At 53.0% G+C, this 12,249-nt stretch overlaps 1 non-coding gene across 1 annotated transcript; it reads left to right on the forward strand.

Annotated features, from left to right (window-relative positions):
• Window positions 1–7,024: 7,024 nt before the first annotated feature.
• Window positions 7,025–7,097, forward strand: TRNAV-AAC (transfer RNA valine (anticodon AAC)). The gene has a single exon. It is a non-coding gene; the product is annotated as a tRNA-Val (tRNA).
• Window positions 7,098–12,249: the final 5,152 nt, after the last annotated feature.

The raw sequence follows: 12,249 nt of genomic DNA on the forward strand, positions 1-12,249 counted from the left end.
ATTAGGTCATGGGGAAGGAAGGCCTTGGAGAAGTTGCAAGACAGGGCCATTTCACTGAGTCTGGACGTAAGACCCCCTCCCCCTAAGGATAAGTGGCAGTGAGCCAGTGACCCTGGAGCTGGGGGCAGGAAGGTGGATTAGCATGTGCAAAGGCCCTGAGGCAAGAGAAAGCCTGACTTAATGAAGGGAGTTTCGGGTGGAGACCAGCAAGTGGGAGAGTGACTTAGGATGAGCACGGGGACATGGATGCTGACCCCATCAGCAAGGCCTCGAAAGCCACGTTATGGGGCCAGGGAGCCACTAGACTTTGTTTCATAACAGCCCTCTGACTGCTCTGTGGAGGAGGCATTGGAGGGAGGGCGAGAGGGGGAGTGGGGAGATCAGCTGGGGGTGGTCTTGGCAGTGTCTGAGCAACTGAGTTGGGGGCTTGGACGAGGCAGTAGCGATGGAGCAGATGACTCCAGCTGGCTTTTGGAGCTAGAGATGGCGGGGCCAGCTGAGGGGCTGGGCGGGGCCAGCTGAGGGGTTGGGCAGGGCATGCAAAGAGTGTGGGGGCATTGAGCACAACTCCCAGGTTTCTGGGTGGTGGGAGAAGTCATCCTTGAGATGAGGAGCCTGAAGGGTCGGGGGAAGATCAAGAGCTCCATAGTGGACAAGCCAGCTTGGGGCACCTCTAAGACGTTTCCAGGTGGGAATGGGAAGCGGGCTGAAGACTCGAGCATGTGGCTCAGAAGAGAGGTATGAGGCAGAGATGAAATTGTGGAGCCATCAGTCAGCAGGTGGCATTTAAAGCCACAAGTATGGATGAAGTCACCTAAAGAAAGGGTAGTGTGGGCAGAGAAGATGTTCCAGACCCAGTCCTGAAGGCTCTTCCTTGGGAGTTGGGGGAAGAAGGAGTGACAAAGGAGACACAGGCAACCAGAAGACTTTAATGTCACAGAAATGCAGGAAAGAATGTCTCTAGGAGAGGAAGAGTCAACTGAGTTGGAGATCCATGGGTACGGAAGGGTGCCTATTGGGTTTGGCAACACGAGGGCTATTCGGGCTTTGGCAAGAGCTGCCGGCATGGTGGGGATGGAAGACGGAAAAGCTGATGAGAGGAGAGGTAGAGATGAGGGGTATGAGGGTCTAGAAAGGTGTTTTGCTGAATCAGAGAGAGTGAGCGTTTCTGAATGCTAATGGGAAGGATCCAGGGAGGAAAGAGACTGGAGATGATGGAAAGAAGTGGGATGCGGCACAGAGCGGGGATTCCTGGGGGATGCGGGGTCCAGGCAGAGAGACTGGCCTGCAGTGGGTGTTTGTGTGTGGCAGGGGGTGCCTCCTCCTCTGAACATGGGGATTGGAGGAGGGGGCAGATGCAGGAGGCAGGAGGAAGATGTGGTGGTGAGAAGATGCGGGAGTTTGAATCTGAATGACTTCTACATTCTCTGAGTTGTAAGAAGCAAGGCCACCAGCTGAAAGCAAGTAGGGAGGGAGGAGTGAAAACACAAAACGGTCTTTAGGGAGATGTACGAACAAAAGCAGAGCTGTTCCGATGGTGGAAGGTGGACGCTTCCTTCTGGGCATCATCTTCCTTCCCTGGGGTGACCCTGCAGCCTCTCTGTGAAGTCTGGGGCTCCTCTGGACCCAGTGTGAAGCCCACTGGTGTAGGAGTCAGGTCCTAGTCCCCTATTTGCCATCTGCTAGGGCAAAGCTCTGAGCCTCAAATCCTTTGTCTGTAAAATGGGGCCAATATTACCAAAGTGGAGACAGAAGACAGGACCAGATGACCTATATGTATGTGTGTGTGTGTGTGTGTGTGTGTGTGTGTGTGTGTGTGTGTGTGAACCCCTGTGTGGGCTGTGTGAGGGATGGGCACCAGCATGGACCTCAGACACACAGAGCTGCCTTTGAGCCCCCGTTCTCCCACCTACTCATTTGGTGACCTTGGACAAGTCACCTCACTCCTCCAGTCCTCAGTGTCCTCGTCTTTAAAATGGCAAGAATCACACTGCAATCTCAGCTGGTTCTTGTGAAAACTAGATGCATGTTTGGAAAACAAAAGTTGCGTTTACACCCCTGAAGCCAGCTGTAGCCATGTCTGGGGTGAACCTTGTGTCTGGGGCAGAAGAAATCTCTGCACTGAAGCCTTCCCTCTATGGAGCCTGCAGGTCAAGAACCAAACCCGAGAATTCCATGTCCAAGGAGAAACCACAGATTCAGGGATTCCCCCTGGGCTCTGGGCAGCTAGGGGTAAAGACAAGGCTGTATAGCAGAGCGCTGAGTGAGCTTTGGGATATCTGAAGGCAAGCTGGAGGAATTCTGGGAAGGGCTAGAAACAGACTTGAGCAGGTGGCTCCTGGGGCCTGGAGGACCAGTGAGCCAGAGAGAGGAGGAGGGGGAGAGAGGCTGAGAAGCAGGTGGGCGGCTGAGATGGAGGCCGGGAAGGGGCGGAGGGCGTGGCGACGGGAGGAGTGGTGAGAGCTTGTCAGAGATACACAAGCGTCTTGTCCCAGTGGAACCTGGGCGGAACCAAGGCGAAGGGCTGGCCATGTCCCACATTTGGGCTGACAAAAGGCAGGGAGGAGGGAAGGACCCATGAGAGGAAACGAGTGAAATCAAGACGCACTGGACTCCGAGCGAGAGGAGTCACCTGTCTGTGCCTGGAGCCACCTTATTTAAATCAAGAAGGGCAGGCGAATCCATCAAGCTGGAAGACTTGGCCACATCACTCACTCCTCCCCAGACATTTATTGAACACCTAGTGCATACCCCGCACTCTGCCAGGTGCACTAGGGATGCAACGTGAGCAAAACGGAGGAGGCAGGTGTCCTGGCAGGTGACCCGGGTTACACAGGTGAGGCTTACGCAGTGCTTGGCACGTTGAAAGCACCGCAAGTCTGTCTTTTTGAGAGGGTGGGGTCCATTCTGTGAGGAGTGCTGGCCTTGGGTGTTAATTCCACTGGACAAATGTGATGACAGAACAGGCCCTTGGGGGGTCAGGGGCTCCCTGCTAATTGCATCCGTGTCTCTCCAGCCGGGGGTATTGGCTGTGATGCAATTAATGCTGAGAGCTGGCTTGGAGCTGTCATTTTTCCAGCTGGCCAGCCTCGTCCCACTTATGAAGACAGTGTGACTGGATTTTACACCTTTCTTTTCCAATAAAAACACCTGGAAAGTGTATGGCACTTTTCTTCTCACCATACACATGACTTGACAGATTTTAAGATCAAATTCACTCTCACCAGCTACTCCCCCGAGAGCGGGGGATGGAGCGTTCCAGGAAAATACAGCAGGACGCAGGGAAGGCAGCCTCATGTTTGGGGTTACTGGTTGGGGCTGTTCCTTGAATTTCCCCTAGGGGTAGTCCAGCCTCTTTGCTGGTCCCCCAAAGGGAGAAACCCTTGGGTTCAAACCCCAGCTCTGTTTCTTACCAGCATATGTTCTTGGGCCAAGACACTTCACCTCGCTGAGCCATAAGGACCTTGACTGTTATCTCAGCTCAATATGGTGCTTTACGTGGACGGTGTGAGGATGGAATGGGTGGTGCTGGGGACACTCAGTATGCTGCCCAGCATGAATCCGTCCTGCTAGGAGTGACCTGAACTGCATGTCCCCAAACATCAGTGCAGTCCCCGAACATTCCCAGCTTCTTCTGTACACATGTAGGACCGCACGTCTGGTCCCCCTGGGGTTAGGGGCGCTGTGGATTGCTTCTAGCCAGTGAGTTGGGAAGTCACCTGGTGTTATGATTGCCCCTTTGAGACCCTCCAGGGGCTTTTCCCCCCTTTCCATGAAGAGTGGCTGCTCGGGCAGGCTGCGTTCTGGAGGAGGAGGAGGACGCAGACCAGACCCCCAGAGCACAGACAAGTTAAATAAGTAGGAGGTAAGTGTTGCGGCTTGCATCCACTGATACTTTGGAATTATTTGGTAATGCTGCAAACGTCACTTTTCCTGACTGAGGCAGAGAATTACATCCTGTCCCTGGACCTCAGTTTCCTCATCTGGAAAACAAGAGGTTGGACTAGATGATCGATCTCCTCCCGGTTCCTTTCACCCCAAAGAGAAATCAAGGGGGTGGTGTTGCCCACATCCACCCAGGGGCCCCTGCCTCATTCCCCTCCCTGCTCCCTGCTCCCTGCAAACCAGTAGGTTCTGTCCTGCCTCCAGTTGGGCAGAGCTCAGAGGAGGGAGCGAGCTGGTGATGGGGGAATTATCCCACAGGCACTTCAACCTCAGCAAACCCAGAACAGAATTCCTCCTACCATTGGCTCCTGTTTCTGGCTTCCTTGGCTCAGTGGGGACTCCAGGACCCATGCTGGATGTCATCCTGGGCTCCCTCCATTTCCCTCACCCCCAAATCCTTTGCTTTCTACCCCTCAATATCAGATCCATCGCCTCCTCTCATTCCTCTCCCATCTCACCTCCTGCAACAGCCGCCTTCTCACTCTTCTCTTTGCCAATCATGCCAAGCCCCTCCCTCCCATCCTCTCATACCACTGCTGCTAGGAAATCTTCCTACAAGGCAGCTGGGACACATCACTCTCTTCTGTGCTCGAAATACACCAAGCAACTGGTATTTCCCTCAAACACTCTCCATCAGGGCCCTTGACCATGCGATTCCCTTTTCGCAGAATCCCCTCTATCCCACAGCTGCCTGAAAACCCTTATTCCTCCTTCAAAACTCATCTCAAGTGCCACCTCCTATGGAAAGCCTTCCCTGCTACCCCCAGGTTCCCCGAGGGCTGGGTTCATGCCTCTGTTGCAACATTTAAAACTCAGGACCCAACTGATGGTTACTTCCAGCCTGTGAGCCATGGGGTGGAGGGACTGTGTCATTCTATTTTTCCTAGGGATTCCTAGCTCAGGGTCTGGCACACAGTCAGTGCTCAGCAAAATGTTCCTCTCGCTCACCCACCCGCTCACTCAACCATTCTTGCACCCGGTGCAAGCAGCCTAGATGCCGGGAGTGCAGCAGCGAGCATGATGCTTCTACAAGAGGGAGGATTCCAAAATAAGCAAGTAATAAAGCAAATACAGATGATTTTAGATAGAAGCAGGGGCTGAGAAGGCCATTAAACCTGGGGATGCAGGAGGGGAGCTGCTTTAATAGATTGTCAGGAAAGATCTCTTGAAAGAAGTAGCATTTGAACTGGGACCTGAACGATGAAAATGGTCCTCCAGGTGGGCACCTGAAGGGAAAAGTGTTCCGGCCAGTGGGAACAGCATGTGCAAGGGCCCAGAGGAGAGACGGCCTCCGTGCTTACTGAACTGATGGATGGATGGGTGAATGATGCCTGCGTTCTCTTCTTCCTTTTGGGGTCTGGGTGCAATTTGCTTAGATGGCCAGAGCCAATCGTCCCCACTTTCCAAGACGATAGCCTTTTTTTACAGAAGGTGCTAGAACTTGCCACCGGGTGTTTATGGTCAGAAGTCAGGAGCTGACACTTGTTCCTGGAAGCCCCTCACGGACAGTGCAAGGGGGTGTTGGTGACATAGGCTACTGGTCCCCCAAGGAGACACACTTTGTCTAGCCCGTCTGCATCTGCCTGAGACAAGGCTCTTTGGATGCTGCAGGACTGGCTTTATAACAAGCATCTTTGTTTCTAATCCCTTGAGAATTTCCTACTCAGACCCACCGCGGTTGGAGGGGATGCAGTTGGCCAGACCAGGCGCTGGTGAGGCCCTGGCTTCTTCCCTTCTCCCCCTCTCCCCTATCACTGTCTTCCATTTTTGCAGCTCTCCCGAGGAACTGGCACCATTAATTTGATATTTCAGCTTTCTTGGCTGATCCCCTTCACATCCATACACATATATGTTTCTCATCTCAGTGAAATGGCTCTAACGAGGACGTGCCAATTAGCGAGTCAGAGGGCAGGTGTGGAACTCGCAGCAATCAGCCTGCGGCGCGGCAGCCGCTGCTCGCGCCATCTGCGCCGGGGGAGGCGGCAGCGCTGTGCATGATGGCCGAGGCTGGGACCGGATTTCCACCCCCCAGGCCTCCTCCCCTGCTCTCAAGCCAGCAGTTAACCTGGGACTGGTGCCTTTCCCTAGGGAAAGGAGAGACACACCTGGCACTGCTGCGGTTGGGCTGGTTTCTATAGCAAGAGTTCATAACTGCCCGGGAGGAGGAGTGAATGCTGGAATCTCGCAGCCAAGGTGCTGCGTGCTAGGTGATGGCAAAGGATGCTGGAATCTCACCGCCAAGGTACCACGTGATGTTCTGGGAGTCAAGCGACAGGTCTGGTTTCCAAGCCATCTCCAGCTCTGTGGCGTGGCTTTGCGCATGGAATTTACTTGCTTTGAGCCTCAGTTTCCTTATCTGTAAGAAGAATGGCAGGGCTAAACGCCCTCCTGACAAGTTGCCATCATGAGGGTGAATTGCATTACCACATGTCAAGTTCCTGGTGTGCAGAAGATGCTCGGTGAACGTGAGTTTGGGCTCGGGGCTCTCTGAGACTTTATCACATTTCATTCTCAAAGCCCCAGCCCCCAGTGCCAGAGTGGAGAGGGGAAGACGGAGGCTCAGAAATGTGAGTGACCAGGAAGGAGCAAGACCCACTGGACCCAGACTGTCTGACTTCCCAGGGTGGGAATCCATGCCAGGAGGAGCTGCGGGAAGTGAGCAGAGGCTCCACAGAGCGATGAAGGGAGACTGACCCAGAGCACTGCGCCTCCCAGGTGGAACCATCCCTGCATGCTGGGAGGACCAGCCCTGCCTGAGTCCCCCTGGTGCCTGAAGGGCCCCCACTGACCCTCTGCTGCCAGCAGGGCTGGGGCTGAGGTCCTTCTGGAAAGATGATGAGTTGGGGATGGGACATCCCCTCTGTTCCAAGCCCAGTGGGTATCAGAGCTGCCTAAACTGAGTCCTGGTAAATATTCACAGAATGAATCTTGGGCACAGGCTTCCTGCATGGGGACACTTGTCGGGGCTTCCTTGCAAAGCTCTGGGAGATGTAGCTTGTCTCCAAGGTGGGGCTTTTCTAGTGGTGTGCTGGTAAAATGTTTAACAACCAGATTTTTGGGAGAAAAAAAAGACAAAGATGGAGGGTATAGCTCAGTGGTAGAGTGCCTGCTTAACATGCACGAGGTCCTGGGTTCAATCCCCAGTGCCTCCATTAAATAAATAAATAAACCTAATTATCTCCCCTGCAAAAGATTAAGGACAAAATAAAAGACAAATTCCTATATGTAGCATTTGCTGATTTCCACTGTAAACACCCAGGAAAGCTGTTGTTAAGCTGCTTCAGAACTGGAACTGGGGAGAGATGTACAACCACTGGCTCTCAGGAGCAGGTGCGAATCATCTCCAGCACAGCTCTGGGCTTCTCCCTGGCCTCTGGTGCTCCGGACCCTCCTCGCTCCCCTTCCTCTTCTCTTGCATCCAGCCCTGCTCTTGTGGCTCACGGAAGCCAGCATTTTGCACCCTGCCTCCCAGTCTTGTCTTGGGGCACAGCCAGGGGTGATCTCTAGGCTGGCCTCTGGGGCTGGCTGCAACTGGAGATGTGGGAGGCAGGTCGTTCCAGGGATTACACATTTAAAAAAATCTTTTTTGGTGGGGAGCGGGAGGTAATTAGGTTTATTTTTTCATTGGAGGTACTGGGGATCGAACCCCGGAACTTGTGCATGCTAAGTGTACACTCTACCACAGAGCTGTACCCTCCCTCTTCCTTTTTTTTTTTTTTTTTTAAAGGTTGCAGACCCTCTTTGAGAATCTGAAAATGACTGAACATTTAACCAGGGAAAGTTACAAAGGTACATATGCAGAGCATTTTGTCACAGTTTACAGGGGATTCCTGGACCCCAAAAGCAAACAAAGGACACTCTCAGGGTCTCAGGGGGTTGCGTGTGGAGGGGATAAGTGATGAGTCTTACATGAGGTCAGGATGGCTAATCGACTGGGGTCTCTGGGGAGCATTTTAGTTTTCAAAGCACCCCCCGGCCCTCCATCACCAGATATTCGCTGCATGGTCAGTCCTTGGGAGCTGTGCTATCCTGGTCATCATTCCTCAGGTTAGGAAGTGGAGGCTTAGAGAGGAAAGAGACCACCCCAAGAGCCTTTTGTCACTGACACCATGGCTGCCATCTAGTGAGTACCTTCTATGTACCAGGTGGGGGGTTTTTGTATTATTATTATTCACAAATGTTTACTGAGCACTTACTATGTGCCAAGCACTGTTTTAGGCACCTGAATACATCAACGAACAAAAGAAAGAAGCCCATCCTCGGGGGACCTACATCCTAACCAAAGGAAACCGATAATTTGCTCCATTGATCTGTTGGAGAAGTTTCAGGGGTTTCACACAGAAATTCAAGACCTTTCCTTAAAGTGGGGCTCCGGGGTCTAACATGGCAACTGCTGGTTGTTGGAGATTTGTGACGTCTGAACTCCGAAGTCTGTCATGTGCCAGATGTTCTAATAACTATTTCTCATCTTCCCACCTCTGCAAAGCAGAGGCATTTGTTTTCCTGCTGTTGCTGAAATAAACGATCACAACGTGGTGGTTTAAATGACCGAAGCTTGTTCTATCATCGTTTTGGAGGCTGAAGTCTGAAATCAGCATCACTGGGACAAAACCAAGGTGTCAGCGGGGCCGTGCTCCCTCCAGATGTTGTGGGAGAGACTCTCTTTTCAGTGCTAGTGGCTGCCGGCATCCCTTGGCTTGTGGCCGCATCCCTCCAGTCTTCAAGACTGGCATCTCTGCTCCATCACCTTGTGTCACATCTCGCTCTGCCTTGCTTTTATGAGGACACTTGTGATGGCATGTAGGGCCCACCCGGACCATCCAGGGTAATCTCATCTCAAGATTCTTAATCACATCTGCAAAGACCCTTTTCTTGTTTTGCCCTATAAGGCAGCACTTACTGGTTCAAGGGATTGGGGAGTGGATTGCTTTTAGGGGGTGCGTGTTTCAGCCTACGATAGCCAGGCATCATAAATTTCCCCTTTCTAGTGGAGGCTAAGTCACCTGCCCAGTGTCCCACTGCGAGGAGGTGGCACGCCTGGGATTCAGACCCCAATCTTGACGTTCTTTCTACCACCCAGTGCTCTGCCCCTTTAGCAGGTGCACAATCTGGAGATGAACAAAACCGAAACTGATGTGATTGGTCCAAGGTCATGGGCTCCTGCTGGCTTTCCATGCCCTGAGTCCTTTCCCAGGGGGCTACATTAGGGTCCGTCTGCTCCATTCTCGGCCAAGTCCACACGCTTGTGAGCTGGCACCTGGCCACCATTTGCCATCAAAAAAACAGCATCAACAGAAGGGGCGGCTGAGAACTCCCTTCTGTTTCTGCATTTACCAGCTTTTAGCTTTCAAACCGAGTCAGCCCGGAGGCTAATTTTCTGCAGCTTCCAGTAGTTCAGTTCCATTTATTGTGCCTGACACTGTGAACGCTTTCTCTATTGATTCTGGGATATATTAACTTTTTTTTCCCCCTCTCTCTCCCCCTTGCTCCCCAGCCCCAGCTCTCCAGCAGGTTTTGGTCCAGCAATTAGGTATCAGTGGAGACAATGTGGGGTGGCTGCCACTGCCTTTCAATTACCGTCACAGTAAATACAACTTACTCTCTGTCCCCGGAGTCCCTGTCACACTTGGAACAAGGAGAAGACTGCTTAAGTGACTCCTCTCTCCCGCTCAACACTCCGCCACTCGAGCTGATCAATAAGTCTTATCACCTCGTGGGGCTCCCTCGAGACCACAGTTTCACTAATTGGCTCTGGGAGGTGGCAGGCTGGTGAGGAGTGTGTGTGAGTGTGTCTGGGGGACGGTGGGGGGTACCTGGCCTCTCCACTCCACCCCACTCTCCCAGGTCTCTAGGGATGGGTGCGCCCCCTTCAGCATGGATTGGATTGGGAGGATCTCTGGCTTTGGATGGAGAACTTTGAGTTGCAGGGACAGGAGTTTGTGACTTGTCCAGATTTAAATTGTCCAGAATCAGCAGGACACACAGAGGCATTTTAAGGTAATGGTGAGCAGACAGCCTTGAAATCAGACCGACTTGAGTTCTAATCCTGGCTCTTTCCCTCACTCACTGTGTGGCCTTGGGCAAGTCCCTTAGCCTCTCTATGCCTTGATGCCCTCCTCTGTAAGATAAGGACAGTGTCCCCAGCCCTAGACGGCTGGCACGAGGGCTAAGTGAAATGACAGTTGTAAAATGGCCCACCGGCAAGTGACAGCCACAGTCACAGTCCTCAGAGGAGCCAAGGTGGTGTGTGGATAGGGTGGGGTCTGGAGGTTAGGCAGCCTGGAGCCTGGATCCTGTACCTCCCCTTTTATGGCCCCATGACCTCAAGCAAGTCGCTCACTGTGCCTCTGTTTCCTCTTCTATGAATGGGAGGGAATATTACCTGCTGTATTTGGTTGAATAGTGTCTCCCCCCAAATCCATGTCCACCTGGAACTCCAGCATGTGACTTTATTTGGAAATAATGCCTTTGCGGGTGTAATTGAGTTAAGAGGAATTCCCACTGGGTTCGGGTGGGCCCTCTATCCCACGACTGATGTCTTTATAAGAACATCATGTGATGACACAGACTCAGAGACACACACAGGGAAGGCGCCTGTGTGATGAAGGAGGTAAGGATTGGGGTGAGGCAGCTACCATCCAAGGATCGCCAGCCACCACCAGAAGTTAGGAAGAAGCTGCCTCTGTCCACGGGGAGGCAGTGGAAATCTATTTGCTCACAATTCTGGAGGCCAGAAGTCAAGGTGCCGGCAGGGCTGGCTTCCTCTGAAGCCTCTCTCCTTGGCTTGTCAGGTAAGTGGCCATTTTCTCCTTGGGTCCCCACCTGGCCTTCCCTGTGTGTTTATCTGTGTCCCAGTCTCCTCTTCTTGTAAGGACACCAGTCAGATCGGCTTAGGGCTCAATGGAAGACCTCGTTTTAAATTAATTCCCCCCTGAAAGACCCAATCTCTAAATACACTCATGCTGAAGTACTGGGGGTTAGGATTCACCACATGCATTTCGAGGGGTGGGAACACAATTCAGTCCATAATGGAGGGGATGAGGCCGGAGGCTAGGAGGCTGTTAGGAGTCTGGGGAAAAAATCCAGGTGAGAGATGAAAGACCTGAGTTAGGGCCACAATGGGGAGGATGGAAAAGGGGGCAAAGACAAGATATTCTAGTTCCTTTCCCACCTTAAGTGTTGTCCGAACCCCCGGTTTTGTGGGACTTGGAGAAAGCACCCCAATGGCTGCCATGTATGGGGCGCTCACAGTGGACCAGGCACTGTGCTGTCTCATGTATGGCACACACCTGGGGTCAGCCAGGTAGATGATGATGATGATGACGATGATGTTGATGATGAAGGTAATGAGGGGCAGGGGGATGTCTGGCCTTGTGTCTGGCATGTTGGGGGTTGGTTATTATTATTGTTTCTACTATTATTCTCTTAGAATAGCCTTGCGGCGTGGGAGCCTGGCACGGTGCCTGGCATGGAGTAGCTGCTCACAAAACAGTCAATGCCTAAGAAATGCAAAGGAAGAAAACTGCACCCTCATTTTAAAGGGGAGCAATGCGAGATGCTAAAAGATGGGGAACCCCGAGCAGGCTGCACAGCCCTACAGCAGGGGTTGGATGGAGTTAACAAGAAGGGCAGGTGGTCATTTAAAGAAGCATTTTTAAAACCAGAGACTCTGGAAACAGGAAGAAGGAAATCAAGTCAGGGAGAGGGCTGGGCCCTCCGTGGGGAGGTCTCGTCGCCCCTCGTCCTGGCTGAGCCAGGTCTCTGCAATGGTCGCTCCTGCAGCAGCAAGCATGAGGACAAGGCTGCTAATGAGCTCCCATCTCCCTGGACAGGTGAGGCTTCTGAGCCCCCCCCCCCCCCCCCCCCCCCGCCTAATGCCTTCTCAGCCACTGGGCGCCGGGCTCCGAATCCCCCCCGGCAATCAGCTCAGGCATCGCCCCAGCTCTGCTGGAGTTAGCAGGGTGACCTGATGACAGTAAGCGCCCCATGCTTGGAGCAAAGTAATGAGGCCTCCCAGGGACTGTTCAAGAAAACAAAACACAGAGCAAAGCATAATTCCAGGAATATTAGGCCAATATATCAAAGTGCAGCGGGAGGAGCACGGCTGAAACAGGGAAGCCAGCGTGGGTCACGTCACCCAAGGGAAGCCAAGGGTCTGGGGCTGGTGAAGCGGGAGAGGTGCTGCCCCCGTGAGGGCTGTGGTACCCGGCTGGGGAGGTTCCCAGGGGGTTTCTGAGTCCAGATACTCCGGCTGAGCTTGGGGACCGATACGAGGAAAGGCAGGGATGGGAGGGTGATGCTCTC

This window comes from Camelus bactrianus, chromosome 13, assembly GCF_048773025.1.
Source record: "Camelus bactrianus isolate YW-2024 breed Bactrian camel chromosome 13, ASM4877302v1, whole genome shotgun sequence".
NCBI lineage: Eukaryota > Metazoa > Chordata > Mammalia > Artiodactyla > Camelidae > Camelus > Camelus bactrianus.